We start from the raw sequence: 20,656 nt of genomic DNA on the forward strand, positions 1-20,656 counted from the left end.
GTTATAAAATAAAAAACCATTGTTCCTACTTCAAAGGACATTCAAAATGGAATGTTCTACCTTGCATGAGTGGCAATAAATAAAAACTAGCGATCTACCTAGATTTTCCCGTGGATGTAGCAGTCACTCAGTGTCCGTGAACCACCCTAAAAAATAATGAGTGACAATAAGTAATATACATTTGGAAAAATTAACCATTAATAGTTTATCAAACATTTCATTAATCTACCATTTTCCTAGAACTATTATAGCTTTGATATTACTTCAAGGTTTCTCACAATAAACAAATTAGACCCTTTACTTATAAAAAAAAAGAGACTTCATATAGAGAATTCCTCACTCTATATCACTTGGGATTAAAAAGTTCATCGTCACCTAGATCATTTTGAAACATCAAGTGCAAGGCTTGTGTCCCATAATTTTTCCTTAAAAAATGAGAGAGTATATTTTATTAGTGAAATACATTATGGTTAGGAACATAACATCACTAATAAATTTATGGTGGTAGGAGTGGGATGAAATTTAGCGTGGCATGAGAAGTAGGGGTTATCCATTGACCCAATGAACAAAAGGAGTTAAAATTTTACCAGGGTCTAGCAGAAGCCACCAACAACCAATTAGTCGAGTTCTAGCCTCTATGGATAGACTTAAATTACTAGCAGAAGAAAAGGCCCAAAAGGTAACAATTGTTGGTGACTCACTCATAGTTATCCAACAAATCCTACAATGTTATCATAAAGGGAAAGGAGGACTATGATGATTCTAGGAGTTTTTTGAAGAATTTACAGTTTTAGGGTACTAAATTTGGTTCTCTTGTGGAATTCTAAACTATGGAAATTTGTTAAAGCTTTCTTTCTAGACTTTTAGACTGTTAATTTTGAAAGTTTTTGGATGATGTCATTGGAGTTTCCTAGGTCCTTCAACATTTTGTAAAATATAAAATCCATAGTCGTTGCATTTAAAAAAACCATACATAAATTTGTATCCCTTGCCATAAATTATCACTAAATTGAAGAAAATCAAAGTGAAATGTAAATTTAAATTTTTGGGGTAATTTTAATACAGGAACTCATTTTATGTTGGTTGTAACATCCTTTTTATACTCAAATTTTAGTTGGAAATATTACATGCTTTACCCATATCATTTATAGTTTTCCCAAATTGCTTTCTAGGTTATTATTGAGCGTTTCCTAGATTGAAATAGGTGATAACTACTTCTTGTTACCCTTTTTCCTTATTGTCCACATGAATAAGCTATATGAAATTGATATATTGTAGGTTCAATTATATATATATATATATATATATATATATATATATATATATATATATATATATATATATATATATATATAGATATAACATTGCCTAAAAATTTTATTTTGTTAGTTAGTTTTAACCCTGGTTGACTTTAGAAAACTTTTCCTAACCATCTTCTAGGAGTATAAGAGCCATTACATTTTCTTGTTTTCTCTCTTTTTCATAATGGTCAAAAAATCAATGTGCTTTTAAGTCTTTTTTCTTTAAACATTTAGTTAGGTCTATAATATCAAATATTAATGCTCCAGATCTTTTCACTTCAAAGATGCATACAAAATTGCATTTTAAAGAGCATGTAATCATAAGATGCATATACATAAATGAAGTGGAAATAAAAAAAATCCATGAGAAGCAAAGACACAACAGGTTGACAACAGATTTCACCTAGTGTGGGCTACGTCTTTGGGCTCTGCTCAATATGGGGAGGCATCTTTCATTAATATTTAACAAAAATAAAATTACATGCATGTACAAAAGACACCTTATACCTGCACTTCCGGGGATGGTTTCAAAATTCACACCTCTACTAAAGAAATGGATTGCACAATTGAATTCCTGGCGAAAAATTGTGAAAAATGACTTTAAACTCAACCCGTTTATGCTTCAGTTAAAATCCGGACCTTCAGGAATCTCAAAGATTCCTTCTCACTGGTTGAATAGAATTTTGCTGCTCAAATGTCAAAATTTGACTTCACCACTATGCTACTTGCGAAAAATTGAGTAAAATGAGTATAAAGTCAGCCTGTTTCCGAAGTTGTCAAAATTTGGCCCTTAGGGACTCGTTTAGATTCCTCATGATTCCACAAAGATTCCTCTTTGCAAGTTGACTGAAGATCTATTGCTTAGATGAAAAATATGACTTCACTACTATGCTCCTTGCGAAAAACTGAGTAAAATGAGTATAAATTCGGTTTGGTTACGAAATTGTCAAAATTTGGCCCTAGGGAATCTTTTTGATTCCTTGCATATTCCCGTGCGTTAGGGTTCTATTCCTCTGTTTCCGTGCCTGCTCATGGTTCCACCTCTGCATTGGGTTCCATGCCCTTATTACCTTGTGGCAAATATGAATTTAAATAAAAAAACTTGACATTAATTTTTAACCCTACCTTCGTGACAGAATGGTTGGCAATTTTAATTTGTTGGGTCGTTGGCCAATTTTGATTTTTTTTTAAATATGGACAAAATTCGTTGGCAAAAATTTTGGGGTCGCTAGAAAAATTAATTAGGCTACTATTTCGCCAGTTCCAACTATCGGAAATCGTCGCCACCAAGTGCCAAATTGTTGTCTTGTTAATTTCCACCAAATATAGGGGCTCCGCCAGATTTAGTCAGGTTTCCAAATATAGTTGATGCTTCGCTAACTTTAGCCAATGGGCCTAGTTGACTAAAACTTTGACTGGCCATAACTTTTGCATACGATGTCGGATTGAGGTACCATTTGTGCCATTGGAAATATTGTGACAAGCTCTTTGATATGACCTTAGTTTCATGGTAATCTAAGAAATTTGATTTTGAGCCTTTCCCGAGCCCTCTTTGATCAATAAGTGTTTCGGGAGCAACTTGGATCATTCCTCCCCACTGAGGAGCTTTTGGTCCTCCAAAATAATGAACATAATCTTCAATTTGTTGTGTTCCCTTGTCTGTAAAACAAGTGCCCTGACAGGCCACACTTCCTTCTCCTTCACTTTTTTTCTTCCGAGACATAAGTGATGAGTTGACACCTACATCCTCTGAAAACATGTCATACAATATTTGCAAACTACATGTTTAATTACATGACCAATCATGACCCAAGCATCCCCATACTTGCCAAGAATTTATACCACACACCCTTTGGTCAAGTGTACATCACAATAGAAACCAATAGCCTAGATATCAATAAAAAGAGGCCAAAACATCATTATGTTTCTTTCATAAGTGACAGAAAACACATCATGACTTTTACAATCATTTCGCAACATATGATTTACAATAATATGACAAGATACTATATCTAATAAAATAATCTCTCACTCAACAAAGTGGATGGGTCATCTCCTTGTGGTTGATTCGCTTGTTGAACATCTTCACCAGCTGGTTTCTTCAGAGGTGCTTTATGGGCATGGAGTATCTAAGATGTGGCTCTCTAGTGTCCTTCCTCATTGTAGTAACTACAATGATTCTTTATCCTCCAAACTTTTGAAGTCATCTTGGAATGCTTATTTTTGGCGCGCACTATCACCAAAATATGATGAAGTGCTCTCATCATTTGTTGTTGGTTGGTTAATGGCAGTCTTGGAGCATTCCCAAACCTCTTTTCTGACATATCCAAGTCTTGCATAATGAGGAAATTCCTCCACTTTGATGGGATTCACAATGCCTTGGTCATTAATGATGAGGCCCTTTCCATGATACCCCATTTTCTTTAACAATTTTGATCCAATTCCTGTAGTATGTTTCTCAAAAGAAACAAAATCATCATCATAAAAAGAACATGAAATTGAAGAATAATTTTTGACCTCAGGCTTGTTATTCTGCAACTTTTCCAAGGCCTCCTCTTTGGCTTGTAAATAATGCTGCAACTTTGTTTCTCCTCCTCTAATTTTTGTAAGAGTCTCTTTAGCTCAACATTCTCTACTTGAATTATTTGGTTGATCTCTTTGAGTTCTTGGAGCCATGCAGTCTTTGGTTTCCTTCTCACCTTTGACACAATGTTTTTTGAAATGTTTTTCTCATTTCCTGAATTGGAAACTAAGTTAATAGGTCCATCTTCTGCAATCCTAAGAGCTGCAATCTTCATTTCATCACCCAAGTCTGATCCCAGATCAATTTTTCCAGCACCTAAAAGTTGTTGGGTTGTGTTATATTCTTTCCACAACTAGCCCACGTAGTTAACCGGGGGGTTAGAGGGGGGGGGGGGGGGGTGGTCACAGGGGGTTTGAGGTGTACCTGTAAGACCACTTTATGGGGTTTGGGGCAGCGCCCCAGAAAATTTTGGTTTTGGACCATATGTTAGGTTGGGTGGACCCACCTATGGTTTTGTGCATGATTTTCGCACATGTTTTTGGACGCGATGGTTTTCGGTCCATGGTATTGGACGTGATGGTTTTCGGTCCATGGTATTCGATGCTTTGGCATGTATAAATATGTATTATAACATTGAAAGGAACATAATGAAAAAAAATAAGCTGGTAGTCCCGGTTTTGGGATCCAGGGGAAAATCTTTGTGTATATGTGTTTTATATGTTATGCTCTCGCTTTGTTTATTTTTTGTGTTTTAGAATTCCTATGTAGGTAATTTCTGTACAGGGTTAAAACCTACATTTGGTATTGGAGCAGATTTGGCTTCAATGGGACGCCTTTGTTGATGAGGGGTTTCACTTGGGTCTGTGGTAGACCTTATTCAGTGGGAGATCTGCAAGATCGATTTTGGTGGTGAAAGAAGATGGCGAGCAATGGAAAGATAGAGATCGAGAAATTTAATGGTCAGAGTTTTGAGTTGTGGAAACTCAATATCGAGGACCTGTTGGTGGATAAAGATCAGTGGATCACGGTAGATCTGGGTAATAAACCAACAGGAGTGTTTGATGAAGAATGGAAGAAGTTGGATCAGAAGGCAAAGAGCACAATACGATTATGTGTCTCAGATTCAATGTTGCTGAATGTATCAGGGGAAGCTATGACGAAGGCTTTGTGGGACAAGTTAGGGACTTTGTACCAATCTAAGTCTCTGGTGAATAAACTGTTCCTATGGAAAAAACTGTATAACCTGAGGATGAAAGATGGAGACTCAGTCACAGAGCATCTGAACGCATTTAATACTGTGGTAAGTTAGTTAGCATCTATTGATATTAAAATTTCAGATGAAGATAAGAGCATCAATTTGTTGTGTTCTCTATCAAATTCATGGGATAGTCTGGTTATTGCAATAGGTAACAATGCAACTGCCTTGCATTTTGATGAAATAGTCCCAGCCTCGCTAATGGAGGAGATGAGATGGAAAAATATGGAGAGCCAGAATAGTGATGCCTTGTCTGTATGAGGACGGTCCCAGAATAGAAACAAAAATTAGTCATCAAGTGGGAGATCTAAATCTAGAAGGAGATCTAAATCTCCAGGAAAACCTGTAAAGGTGGTGTGATGGAAATGCGGAAAGGAAGTCCACTTTAAAAGGGATTGTAAATCTAAAGCTCCTGACAAAGGAAAGTGATCTGATGAGGCTCCTTCTGCAAAGGTGAAAGCCACCTCAAATAAAGGTGGGGATGTGTACTTGGCTTCTTCAAGTACACATGTAGATCGTGCGGCATGGTTGATTGACTTAGGTGCATCCTTTCACTTCACTCCCCATAGAGAGTGGTTTTGCGAGTATGAGAAATATGATGGTGGTGACGTCTTCTTGGTGGATGACACGAAGGCTAGAATCATTGGTCGCGGAAAAGTAAAGTTGAAGTTGCAAGGTGGAAGGGTTAGAATGCTTCTAGGTGTTCTACATATTCCTGCATCAGCCAGAAATCTAATTTCTGTAAGCAAGATGGATGGTGTAGGTGTAAAAACAGTGTTCGAGAAGGATACCTGCAAAATGGTTCGGGGAGCACTGGTATTGATGCGGGGAGTTCAGATTGGAACTCTATACAAGCTGCAAGGTAGCACTATTATTGATGGGTGCAATAGTTCTATGGTTCCTGAAAGTGGAGCAAAAAATATAGTGGTCTCTGGAGAGAAGACCATGCTTTGGCATCAAAGGCTTGGACATATTGGAGAGAAGGGCCTTTGAATACTTCATGGTAAAGGTATGGTAGAAGGTATGAGTAATAGCTCTCTGGATTTTGATTTCTATGAAAATTGTGTATATGGGAAGCAAAATCGGGTGAGTTTCCCCTCTGGTGGTAAGAGGGCGAAACAAATATTAGAGCTTGTGCACAGTGATGTGTTTGGACTTGTGAAGGTTCATCACTGGGTAAGTTTGTGTACTATGTATCATTTATAGATGACTTCTCAAGGAATACATGGATATATTTCCTTAAGAAGAAATATGAAGTCTTTGACAAGTTTAAAGAATTTAGGCTCTGGTGGAAAACCAGATAGAGAAGAAGATAAAGGTGCTAAGGATAGATAATGGTGGAGAGTTTTGCAGCAAGGAATTTGAAGAATTCTGTAAGAAGTGTGGTATATCACAGCATAAGACTACTCCATATACACCTTAGAAAATGGAGTTGCAGAAAGAATGAACAAGACGTTGATGGAAAGGGCAAGAAGCATGCTCAGTGGTGCCGAGTTAGGACAAGAATTCTGGGCAGAGGCAGTGGATACTACATGTTACCTGGTCAATAGGTCACCTTCATCAGCGTTGGAGGATAAGACTCCAAAAGAGGTATGGACTAGTAAGAAACCCTCTCTTTCACATGTAAGGGTATTTGGATGTGATGCATATGTACATGTTCCAAAGGAGAAAAGAACCAAGTTGGATAGTAAATCTGAAAAATGCATCTTTATTGGGTATAAGGATGGTTTAAAGGGTTATAAGCTTTGGAACCCAGTAACAAGGAAGGTTGTGTACAACCAAGATGTGGTGTTCAAAGAGGTGAAAGATGTTACTAAACATGAAGTCCAACCAAAGGAACATGAGAAGATAGAGTTTGAGCTAAAGAAGGGAGAATCAAACTCTACAACAGAGGAGGAATCAAAAAATGAAGAGCCACAAACTCCGGCTATGAGAAGATCAGTTCGAGAAAGAAGGCAACCAGAAAGGTATAGTCCATTTACTTTCTGTTCAAATTTTGCTTTGTCTGTTACTGATGATGATCCCAGAACTGTGAAGGAAGTAGTGGATTCAGAGGATGTAAAACTCTGGAAAGAGGCCATGGTTGATGAAATGGCATCTTTGCACAAAAATGAGGCTTGGGATCTGGTGGAGTTGCCGGCTAGAAGGAAACCCATTGGCAGAAAATGGGTGTTCAAAAAGAAGACAAATGCAGAAGGAAAAGTGGAGAAATACAAAGCTCGGTTGGTAGCAAAAGGTTATTCCCAGGTGCCGAGAATTGATTTTGGTGATATTTTTTCTCCTGTTGCCAAGGTAACTTCTATTAGATTACTTTTATCTGTTGTTGCTGCTTTTGATTTTGAGATAGAACAGATGGATGTGAAGACACAATTTCTTCACGGGTTTTGGAAGAGGAGATCTACATGAAGCAACCTGAAGGCTTTGCGGTGAAGGGTAAGAAAGAACTGGTATGCAAGTTAAATAAGTCTCTATATGGGTTAAAACAGTCACCAAGGATGTGGTATCAAAAATTTGATACATTTATACAGGGACTTGGCTTCACCAGAAGCAAAGCAAATCACTGTGTGTATTTTAAATTAATTGGTGACCGTGTTATTTATCTGGTCTTGTATGTGGATGATATGTTGCTGGTTGGAAATGACAAAGAAATTATCCAAGATTTGAAGACCCAATTGTCCTCCAAATTCGACATGAAAGATCTTGGTGCTGCGAACTATATTTTGGGCATGGAAATTAAAAGAGATCGTACAAAGAGGAAGCTCTGGTTAAACCAGAGGAAGTATGTCGAGACAATATTGCAGAGGTTTAATATGTAGGATAGTAAATCGGTGAAGGTTCCTATTCTTGTAGGTGTGAGGTTATCTGCTGAATAGTGTCCCAAGACACAAGAAGAGGAAGAGGACATGTCCTATGTTCCATATGCAAGTACAGTCGGTAGCCTGATGTATGCAATGGTTTGTACTAGACCATACATTGCACATGCAGTGGGAGTATTGAGCAGGTTTATGTCAAAACTAGGGAAGGAGCATTGGACAACAGTGAAGCGGGTTTTCAAGTATTTGCGTGGCACTAGTGATTATGGTTTGTGCTACCAAGGAAGACCAGGATTGGACAGAGTGTTGGATATTCATGGCTTTGTTGATGCAGACTGGGCTGGAGATCTGGATCAGAGAAGATCTACAAGTGGGTATGTGTTTAACCTATTTGGAGGTGCAGTCAGTTGGATGAGTAAGAAACAATTTGTAGTGGCACTATCAACCATAGAGGCATAATACATGGCAGCCACTCATGCAAGCAAGGAAGCAGTTTGGTTGCAGAGATTATGTTTAAGTATGGGGTTAGTATATGAAACTATAAGGATAGACTGTGACAACCAAAGTGCATTTTTCTTGGCAAAGAACCTTGCATATCATTCAAACACAAAGCACATTGATATTCAGTATCACTTTGTGAGGGATATGATAGAAGACAAAAAGGTGTTGCTGGTAAAGGTGGACACTTTGAAGAATACTGCAGATGCATTGACAAAATCTGTGAGCTCTGAGAAGTTCTCTTGGTGTAGAGAAAAAATGGGCATTTCAGGGCTGGAAAAATGACTAAGCTCTCTTGTGGCCCCCTATGGAAAGAAAACAACAAGTGGGAGAATGTTGGGTTGTGTTATATTATTTCCATGACTAGCCCACGTAGTTAACTGGGGTTTGGAGGGGGGGCGGAGCACCCCCTTCGTTGCGCCAATTATGTAGCGAGGTGGGGTCACAAGGGGTTTGAGGTGTACTCATAACCCAACTTTATGGGGTCTGGGGCAGTGCCCCAGAAAATTTTGGTTTTTGACCCTATGTTAGGTTGGGCGGACCCACCTATGGTTTTGTGCATGATTTTCACACATGTTTTTGGACACAATGGTTTTCAGTCCATGGTATTGGACGTGATGGTTTTCGGTCCATGGTATTGGATGCTTCAGCATGTATAAATATGTATGATAACATTGAAAGGAACATAATGAAAAAAAATCAAGCTGGTAGTCCCGGTTTTGGGATCCAGGGGAATATCTCTGTGTATATGTGTTTTATGTGTTATGCTCTCGCTTTGTTTATTTTCTGTGTTTTAGAATTCGTATGTAGGTAATTTCTGTACAGGGTTAAAACCTACAAAAATCCTGCAGCTGTGATATTTTCATCATCCTTTAATTCTGATTCTTGGCCTTATTTCATAATTGCAACACCTTCTCCTTCTCTTTTTTGTCATTCCTCTTAGGCCTCAAATTCAGATGCAGTTTCCAACAATGTTCCTCATCACGCCCTTCTTTCTCATAATGAGTACAAGAGGAATTTTCTTCCTTTAACTTAGCTGTTGATGTCCTATTTCGTTGGTATTCTTGCTCATGCTTCCCCTTGCTTTCAAGATGTACAACATTCAAATTAACTTCATAATGAGTTTTAGGTTCAAATAATAAAAATGAATGACACAAATAACTACGCAAACAACCAATATATTTCATCAACGTCTCAAAAGTGTCTAGTGGAACATTCAACACTAATGCTTGTTTCCTAAACTCCTCTATAGTATTTTGAACAATTGACCTTTACTTTGTTTCAAATGTTCCCATTCCATCATGGCTTTCTGTCTGCAATCTAATGGGTAAAACTATCCTCTTAAAGTAGAAAAGAACTCAGACCAAGATGAAAGAAGTTTACAACTACTCTTACCACCTTTCTATAGCTTGCATTCCCACCAGACGAGAGTAGTGACACTCAATCGAAGGGATGCTAGCTGGATCTTGGCTTCATCCTCTTTGATTTATTGGATGCGGAAATAGACTTCAACCTATTGATCTAGTTATCTACCTTTTTGCATTAGATTCTCCACTAAACTGACGTAGATCAAACTTGACATCCAACTTGAAAAAGGGCTTTTATGAGTTTTTCTACCTCTAGAATTATGAGAGGAGAAAGAAGAAGAAATTTCGATGTAATATGGAGAGGGAGGTTCAGGACACTGTTCTCCTCCTCCTTCATGATTCATTGAGGCATGATCACCTGGTCCTTCCTTCTTCTTTGGTTTCTGCATTTCCTTCTCATACTTTTCAAACAATTTGTCCACTTTTTTTCCATGGCATGGGAGGCCTTGCGATAATTTCGCTCTTCCTCCAATCGAGCATCTTTGTCTACCATTTTCCTTCTTTGTGTTACATGCCCCACTTCTGGACCAAAGGACTTAAGTTTTCCTTCATCTCTTTGGAGCTTTCCCCTAGTTATCATACACTTGCAATTCACATCAACAAAATACCCAGTTAGATACTAAACTTGATGCGTATATTTTCATTGCAAAGACACATACAAAATCAAATTTTAAAGAGCATTTACCATAAGATGCATATACATAAATGAATTAAAAAAAAACAACAACCATGAGAAGCAAAGACACAACATGTTGATAATGGAGTTCACCTAGTGTGGGCTACATCTCCAAGATTTGCTCAATGTGGGAGGCATCTTTTATTAATATTTAGAAAAAATCAAATTACATTCATGTACAAAAGACACCTTATACCTCCACTTCCGGGGTTGACATGAAAATGCACACCTCTGCTAAAAAAATTGAATGCACCATTAAATTCCTAGCGGAAAATCATGAAAAATGATTGTAAACTTGATAAATTTATGCTTTTGTCAAAATTTGGACCTTTGGGAATCTCAAAGATTCCCCAAAGATTCATTCTCACTGGTTGAATAAAATTCTACTTCTCAGATGACAAATTTGACTTCACCACTGCGCTCCTTGAGAAAAAATGAGTCAAATGAGTATAAAGTCATCCTGATTCTGAAATTGTCAAATTTTGGCTCTTAGTGATTCTTTTAGATTCTTCATGATTCCACAAAGATTCTTATATGCAAGTTTACTAACGATCTACTGCTCAGATGACAAATCTGACTTCACCACTGAGCTCCTTGCGAAGAACTAAGTAAAATGAGTATAAAGTAGACCTGGTTTTGAAATTGTTAAAATTTGGCCCTTAGGAAATCTTTTAGATTCTTTGCATATTCCCCTGCGTCAGAGTTCCACTCCTCATTTTCCGTTCCCACTCATGGCTCCATCTTTGCATTGGATTCCATGCCCCCATTCCCTTGTGGAAAATATGAGTTTAAACAAAAAAACTTGGCCTTAATTTTTAAGCCTCTCTTCCTAGCAGAATGGTTTACAATTTTAAATTGTTGGGTCAGTGGCCAATTTTATTTCTTTTGGTTATTTATTATTATTATTATTATTTTAAATATGGACAAAATCTGTTGGTCAAAATTTTAGGGTCACCAAAAAGATAAAGTAGGCGACAATTTTAGCTAGTTCCGATCATCGGAAATCGTCACTGCAAAGTGCCAAATTGTTGCCTCGTTAATTTCTCCTAAATTTAGTGGCTTCGCCAGATATAGCCAGGCTTCCAAATTTGGTAGGTGCTTTGCTAACTTTAGCCAAGGGGCCTAGTTAACCAAAACTTTGACTAGCCATAACTTTTGCATATGATGCCGGATAAGGTGTCGTTTGCGCCATTGGAAATGTTGTGACGAGCTCTTTGATATGACATTATTTTCATGGTAATCCAAGAAATTTGATTTTTGAGCCTTTCCTGAGCCCTCTTTGATCACTGAGTGTTTCAAGAGCCACCTGGATCAATCAAGTAAACACCCTAGAGACTTAATTCCTAAATCTCTTACTTGTAATTCATAACACATAGGAAATATTAAAGATAATCCATTGAATTATAAAAAAACCATACATTATAACCAAAATTAATTAAATACTTATAATAAAAACTCAAACATTATAATATTAATTATTTTCCAAATTTCCAAATTATCTTATTTTAAAACAAGTTCAAAAAACCTTATAAAAGGTGGTAAAATAATTTTAATAATTATCAACTTTCAATAGATTTTTTTTCCAAATATTTTTATACCGAAGGTGTTCTCTTTGCGGGCTTGGGGTGAGAAAACATTGTCCACCCCAACCAGTCACCATAGTCCGTTTTCTTCATCCTCCCTCTAGTAAAAATATAAGACATGGCTAACACTTGCCGCATTCAAACGCGTCGCCCTCACCTGCTCAGGCCATTCATCACTCAATCCTCCCTCCTGGCCCCTCTACTTGTAGTGGATTTGTTTTCAATTTTCATTCCATCTTCGTCCATCGTCGTGTAGCACTCTATGTCTCTCTGTTTCATTAATTCACGCCACCCTTTGCTCAAAATTCACTCCAAATCCATTTCCCTGCACGATTCAAACTCCACTCTGGTGGCTTTTCATTCAACGGAGAAATCCAAAACACAGACGAAAGGTACTTTTATTCGTTTCTGAATTCGTAGTCATAATGTTCATCTTTATTTTTTCCAATGGTATCTGCCCATGGGAGAAACTCTAGCTTCAATGTTAAGACCTTTCTCCATTGGCTAAAATTCGACCTAATTCAATTTATATCATAATTTTCCTTATGTGGAGTCGACCTCATGGGGCTGGGACTTTATCGTGGCCTCGACGACCATTGTTCTTTTTGGGTTGCCTTACCTCTCCTCTCATATCAACAAGCCATGCTTCACCTTGCACATATTTTTCCTTTTCCTTTATGTGGCTGGGTATGGGCTAGGATTGGATCCTTGATGTTTTTTTCCAAGGTTGATCAAATTGAGCACCACCTGAAGCCCACCACCAAAAAGGAGGAGGAGACAAGGATTCTAATGAAGGCCAACACTACCCTGCTACTTGTTATGTTTTGCGTGCAGACATTGGTGCTAATACTGGATTTCTGACTTCAGTGTTGCACACCAAAGAGGGAATATCAAGGGCTTGATGTGGAGAAGAGGAGGTGGTTGGGAAGGAAGTTGGGCCAAGTGCTTCACATGAACTTCTCCTCCATGCATGTTCTTCCCTCATGAACTTTGACATGGGGTTTTCTAAGACAAAATTGCCAAAGTTGGTTCCCAAGAGCATTTAAATAAAATTTGACATTATTTAGAAACATGACAATGTGTAGAAGTGGAAAATCAATGATTGTTGATGTCATTAGCTTAATTAGCATTTGAGATATCAAATTTTTCTACATAGATGGTGGAGCGAACAATAAAACTAAATTATGCGGGGAAATTACTATTGTTTTTGTTAGCTTCTTACTTAGCTAAGGAAGGTCTACGCTAAATCTATATCACGTTCTCAAACCTGTTGAAGTGGGAATCTATCCTCATGTCCATATGCTACTAGAGATTGATGGAGAGTGGTGATTGTTGTTGTTCTCATCAAATTTGTCACTGAGGTTTTGATTTTGCTTTGGAGCATCATCGAGGCTAAAATTTACATTATTGATTTCCTGTTCTAATTTTTGGGTGGCTTTCATTTAATCTCTGATATGTTGAGGCATTTTCTTTGATATTTCAAGATTTATTCTTAACAATTATCCCCCATCCTTTGATAACAAACTGTGAAAACTATATGTTTTCTTTATTCCAAATCCAAGAACCTATCGGGGGTCTAGTACCACTCCAACATGACATCTTGGAAATTGTGAGATATTGTTTTGACAAAATAAGACCAAAAAGGAGATAAATTCATGTCACAAGTATTATGGGATAGAACAAATCAAAGTGTATTCAGATTCAACCTGGAAGTAGAGAGACCTATCGTAGAATGATGGTTTTGTTAACCATTGAATCTGCATCTTTGTGTAATTCAAATAACACATGCCATAATTCACAAGAAAAATTGGCTTAAGATTTGGTTTGCACCTGGTGATATTTTTAGAGATGGGGAGACAAGAGGATTGAGCCAAATCTTGAATCAGAGAGATAATGAGGCAGGAGTCTCCAATGCAAACCATTTTTCCTGAAGTAATCTAAATCTTTTAATCTTTTAATAAACTAGTGCCTTTATAATTTGTTATTTAAATTAATCTATGTATTCCAGGCATATTTAAGGCTTACCTTTCCTCCAAGATGGAATTTCCCCCTTGACCAAATGGGACCAACATTCCCCTTCATCGCTCCTTGAAAAAATTGTGATTTTTTGAGCATATCCATCTGTAGATGCCAATGTTAGCAAGATGCACGATGGCATGTATGTGGGGCGAGAAGATGTATGAAAGTGCCCCATGGAGTTCATACTTGCCTTTGGAATGATGGTTTCTAGAATCTCATGAATTTGATGATAGGATATTGTGTTACAAAATGAAATTTTACTCTTCCCTAAACTCATTTGAGTTTTTCTATTTTTAATTAATATTGAATAAATCTTATTCTGATTGTGCATGTAATTTATTTTCAAGTTCTTTATTTTGTTTTTTCAAGTTAAATTGTTTTTGGTTATTTTAATTTTGTTTTCATTTTCATTCCTCCCTCATCTAAATTTAACTTTTAAATTAATGTGAAGCAATATGATCCACAAAAGAAAGGACTTATAGCTAATTTCTTCATGGACACAATTTATTTTAACAAAATTTAAGTTCTTTGTTTTTATTTTGTCTCCATACTCAAGTTTATATAGAGTATTTTATAAACTCTGGGATCTGCTTTCTTTTGATGCCTTCCTTCATCAAATTCATTCCCTAAGTTAGTAGAACTTTGTCTTTTGATATTTGATGATTTAGATATTTATTCCCTAAGTTAGTAGAATGTTGTCCTTTGATATTTGATGATTTAGATTGTTTATATTTTGAAGTTAACTATTTTACTTCATTTATATTCTAAAATTTGCGACAAAATTATACTGGAACCTTAAAAAGAAAAAAGAAAAAAAAACCAAAAACGACATTGACATAAGAAGCATTGTTATTTTATCTGCTCATATCGATGTGAATTTTTAAATACACATCTTGGTAGATGTGAATGTGTCTCTCTCATCAGCATTTATTGTTATGTCCCATGACAACTTACAACTTATCAATACACCCGTCTGTATGAGGAAAATTCAATGATCATATCTACCAATATGGAATTATTATTTTGTACATTACTACTTGCTGGTCCAAATCTATATCACTTTAATTAGACAATCCATTTCTTCAGTATTTCAACAAAAAATCACCCCTCCAACTTCGTGCCCTCCAACACTTAGTGCCCTTTCAAGGATGCTTATTTTCACCTAGTGAGTGCCCTAGCAGGGATGCTCAGAACATGTTACCTTGATTTTCTTTTAGGAAAACAATTTGAATTAAATAAACCATAAATTGCATGGCTACACGTATCGGAAGCTAGACATAACATAAATATATTAAAAGCTAGGCATAACTAACATATTAGCTTTGAGGGGAAGAAAGTGTTGGGATAACGAGTAAGGGAGACCCAAAGTGTGTGAAAGGGTATTATTTCTTAAGGTAACTAGACCATACACACTTGTTGATCACTTGCATTGCGATCACGAACAAAGCACTAGATATTGTTGTAGGGAATTATGCATCTTGGTGAACAAACGTTGCACGATTCTTTTTAACCTCTTGAATTCATAGGGAGATATTTTATAAATTGACATGTTTCCAGTTTGGTTAGTTTGTTTCCCCTCAAACCCCTTGTTTCAGATCTCAAACACTTCGATGATTTGGATCCATAACAATAGATTTTTTATATAATCCAAAAATGTAAATTGCCTATGGATCAGTTTATGTTTTTTGTGTCCTTCTTGATCTTGGTTGTGTTTATTTGACTTGCATTAGAGATTTTAGCAAAATTTATGTCCATGCATTCAACAATGTGTTGGTCGTGAGATGAATTTCCCAAATCTTCTATTCCTTCGGTGTACCTTTGCACCTTTAGCGGCAATTACCAGTATATGTTCCATTCACATCCAAGATATAAATGGACTATGGATATCAATGTGAATCTAATTTCATGCCAAATATAGTTAAAATGGACAATGATTTTAATTATAACACATTACTTCACTTTGATTTTGGAGACAAAATTATAGTTTTATATGTAACAAAATATTTTCTGTTAATTTTTTATTAAAAATGTATTTTTTTGTAACCTATAGGAACCTACCAGCCCGCCTGACAAGTAACTACCAGTAAACCTTTGGGGGCTACGATATGTCCTCCTCCCCATAGTCCGGGTCACAACACGGGGGATTTGAACCTAGGTCATTGGAGTTTCAACAATTTCATATTTCTCGGATTAACCAATTGCGTTGGCCCCCTCGAGACTAAAAAATGTAATTTAATAACAAGAAAATTAAATTTACAGAAAAATTATTATTTTATATAATAAAAAGATTTATAAGTTTAAACCTTTTAATAAATAAAGATTCTCTTTTTTATATAATATTTTTCATAAAAAATAGTTTTCTATTAATTATCATCTTACCTAAATAAATTTGACTCCTTTTATCTTCATCCAATCATCTTTCTTTATAATAAGTTTATTTTTAATCAAATGCTTATTTAATTATATTTTTAATGATATTTATGTTTTTATATTTGTCTTATGGAATTTTATTACTATTGTCATGCGGGAAGAGTCAATTTTGCGGACAAAACCGACCTCCCTAGCAACCAAAGGGCGTCTAGTGACAAACAAAACAATCAAGCACTATCTTTCCCTAAATATGCATTTAAAATAAAAGCAACCAGGTGTTTAAGGCTTACCTTTAGTCCAACGCTTGTTTGTTGTAGTCCAGCCTCTCTGATCCAGATGAGCTCCTTCTCCTTGAAGCCTGCATTCACTAACAAGAAAACGATTACATAGCACCTGAATAACTCATATAATAAAACATATTCATCATAAAGACCAAGGAGTATATGAAACAAATTATATAGAACAACTTGTTGAGAAAAATGAGCTTAATTGTATTAATTGGAAACAAAAGAAACCATTACAACCAGTGCCTTGGTGTTGTGCAGGTCCCTCCCAGGGTCCAGCAAGAGTTCTCCTTTACTTTGATCAGCTCACCCACTTCCAAATGAAGCTAGGAAAGGATTGGAATCTCTCCTCTCAAGCTCTATAAGGGAGTCCTAATTTCAGCAGCATCTACCCTTAGGAATGTTCAGCTTTCAACCTCCCCTCCCTCTGGCCCAATGCCTGTATTTATAGTGCTTTGGAGGAAGTTAATTAGGTCCACCATGAATGGGATAAGCCCCTCTTTCAATGGGATAGCTCCCCTCTTCATGGGATAAGCTCCTCTTTCATTGGGATGCATGAACCATCTAGAGGCGCTCAATCCACGTCAAACCATCTTCTAGAATGCTCTAGAATCGACCACAAGTAACTTTTTTGAAGTGAAACTTGCGCCTTTTGACCTTTACAGGAGTACGCATCCACCCCTTTACAGACAGAGCGTACAAGTATGCATGTTTTATGAACTTGAGGTGCGTACACGCAGGTAAGGCTAAGAGAAACTGCGTAACCAGAGTTATATTGACTTTTAAGGACTTTCTCTCTTTCTTGGAGTTTGACATGAGGAGCAGAGGTATAAGACTTGCCAAGGAGGACAGTATGACTATTGAAGGAGCCATATTGACTGCAAATAGTCATGGTGACAAATTTTAGTGTAACAGATTGCCCCCTAAAGTGCGAAGCCTGTGTAGATTATGGTTTCATATCATCTAGGAAGGGTGAAGTACTTTATCATTTCAAGGATTATCTTGTGGAGAGCCCAGTCGGAACCTACAAATATTCAACACAAAATACATGTATGAGATCATATCATCGCTGAGGTAGGCATTCCCATACTCAGATCAAAAACTTTAACTAACAAACTAACTACTGCTCTGATACAAGAATTATTTCGCAGTACATCATAATCATAGACTCATGTAGACACAGTATGGATGCAACCATCTCTTTATAATTAGTCTACTATATAATGAATACAAAACTCCTCGTAGCCTGGATGGCGGAAACTAGATCCAGGGTCTTCATTTCTACTTCCCGAAATAGTACGATTCTATCCATGCGAATAAATGAGTTGATGTCGAGCATGGTAGAAACCACTTGATTACCAGTCAATGACATAAACTGTTAACAAGTGTGAGAGAGACCACCAGTGATGTCAATGGTTCTCAAAGTACCCAGTACAATCCATGAGATGTGAATGAATGTGCTGATGTCGAACATGTCACGAAATCCTTCGATCGAAAGTCAATGATGTAAACTGTCGTCGAAGGCGAGAAATCTGCCATTGATGCATGTGGATTTCAAGGTACTGACGATTTCTAGATCATCTTTCTAGATAATGTGCTGATGTCAATAGAAAGTGATCCGTCGTAGGCAAGCCTACAACACGAAATCATAAATCAAGTTGAAGAAATGTAGCTGTAAGGACTGACTCAGAGACGGTCAAGATGGATGACAGGTATTTTGCAGATGAATGGTTTATTTGCAGTGACCTCTTGAACACATAACGACACAACAGATGGCTTGGTGACAATTGACCCAAAGTTAATACCCGGCTGAAGACTTTAAATGTGGTTTAATCAGCTGTGAGGCAAAGGATTTCCCAACCCAGGTGAATGAAAAGTGTCGTGTTCAAGAGTGGTGATAAGGTTTCTCTGAGACAAAGGATAACAAATAGGCTCATTTTTCTCTCTTTTCCCCCACCATTTCTGGCAAGTACCTCTTTATTTTTTACAAGCTTGAGGAGGATAACATTTGCTTGATTATAAGCTCATCCTTCGGATGAGTCCAACTTAGTCCGTTCCTGTTTGTAATCGAACAGGTCCTTTACTGTGAAATTTTAACGAGTCCAGTATAGGAGAAACTCGACGTTTTTCAATTTTAGAGAGTCTGAAAAACTTAAGAAGACTCCAGGGTTGACCTTTTTCGTAAGTTTGTGTCTCCCAAGCCCGAAAAAGTATAAAATAATACTTGAGAGAACCGCTTGATCTTTACGACCAAGGAGTACTTTCATGATTAGTGTCTTTGACCTGAAAAGTAAAAAGCGATCAAAGACACGTCGTTTTATTTCCAATATCGAATTTGAAACGACAAAAATCCGGAAATCTTTTCATGTTTTTACGGTCAGAAAAGGGCTATAAGAGGACCGTCTTTTAATTCCGTTTTAACGAGTGTAAAAGAAACGCTCGGCAATCTTTTCATGTTTTAGGAGTCAGAAAAGGGCTTAAAGATGACTCTGATGTTTTTGTTTGTAAAAAATGACAATTTTCCCTGAAAATCCTTTATCCTGCACAAAAACCAACACATTACTCATTCCTGTTGATGATAGATAAAAATATTTTGAAAAATACCTTTTCATGGTGAAAAATAAACAAATTTACCATTTATTTACCCAAAAAACCTATAAAAAAGGGCTTTTACCAATTCATTTTTACCATTTTATTGTTGAGGAGAGAAAAAGGGCTTTTGGCAAGAAACTTCCCGTGGACATTGCGGAGAATCCGACCGTCGAAATCGAACGCCGTCTCTTTCAGGTATTCTACAACATCCTCCTCTTCATTTTCATCTGTTTGGAATTCATTTTTAGGCCCTAGTTTCATTTTTTGGAGGCTTTGGGGTTTCAAGATCCGCCTTTTAGGGTACGCAGGTGCTCCACTGGTGACCTGCGTACCCTGACATTTTCTCACTTGGGAAAATGCCGGGCGTACGCACCTTGCCTTAAGGGAACCTGCGTACCCACGCTCTGTTCCTAAAGGCGGGGTGTGTACCCCACAAAATGAGTTTTCAAACCCCAATTGCTTCAAAATGGACCAAATTTTTTTGATTTCATTGAATCTAACAGATGTTTTTTGGTGTGTAGATTTCCCACCATGCTTGATTGGCGCGAGAGAGAGCACGAAGATGTTGATTTGGCCGCCATTAATCATCAACCGTCAATTGATGCTTTGAAGGCATGCGGCCTTTATAAATACTGGGCCATACCTGGCATGAGGGCCCAAGTGAGATTTCTGGAATGGCTGGTAGAAAGGTGGAACGTTCAGGACCAATGCTTTTATATTGGAGGGCACCAGCTTGAGATAGAGCCCTCAGATATTTACTTTCTCACTGGTTTGCCCAAGAGAGGCGAACACTTGACTCTGTTCGGGACTAGGCCGGGTGGCCAGTCCATCGCTAGTCTCCGACTAGAGTGGTGTAACACTCAGAACCAGGAGAAGGGGATAGAGATCAAAACTATATCCCGACCTGAACTTATGGTGATTGCCTTTACAGTTACCAGACTTTGTGGGGCTGCCGCTTTGCACATTGCCACTAGGTCCCAGATGCGGATGGCGATTGATTGCTATCAAGGAACCATTTTTAACTGGTGTGATGCTGTGTTGGCCAATGTAAAAGGCCAACTAACTAGAGTAAAAAACAGGCAGCTGAAGACTTTTGGTTATGGGCCTTTAGTTGTCAGTTTTGGCTTAGAGAGGGTTCCGATGCTGATCCCACAGTAGCTCACTGTTGGTGTTGGGTTTCCTCGAGAGCCCAAATTGATGCGATGGGTTGCGGTTATGGCCCGTCATCCTGATGAGGGAACGGAAGTTGTTCGATTTACTCCGGAGTACTTTCACTGGTTAGAGGACCAGGTCTTTTCGATACAGGATTTTCCTTATGCCGGAGTTGATTTTCGTGGAGATCCGGACATGATTCTTCCACCGGGAGAACAGTGG

Source organism: Pinus tabuliformis, chromosome J (genome assembly GCF_031772625.1).
Source record: "Pinus tabuliformis cultivar Carrire ecotype Pingquan chromosome J, CPIR1, whole genome shotgun sequence".
Lineage (NCBI taxonomy): Eukaryota > Viridiplantae > Streptophyta > Pinopsida > Pinales > Pinaceae > Pinus > Pinus tabuliformis.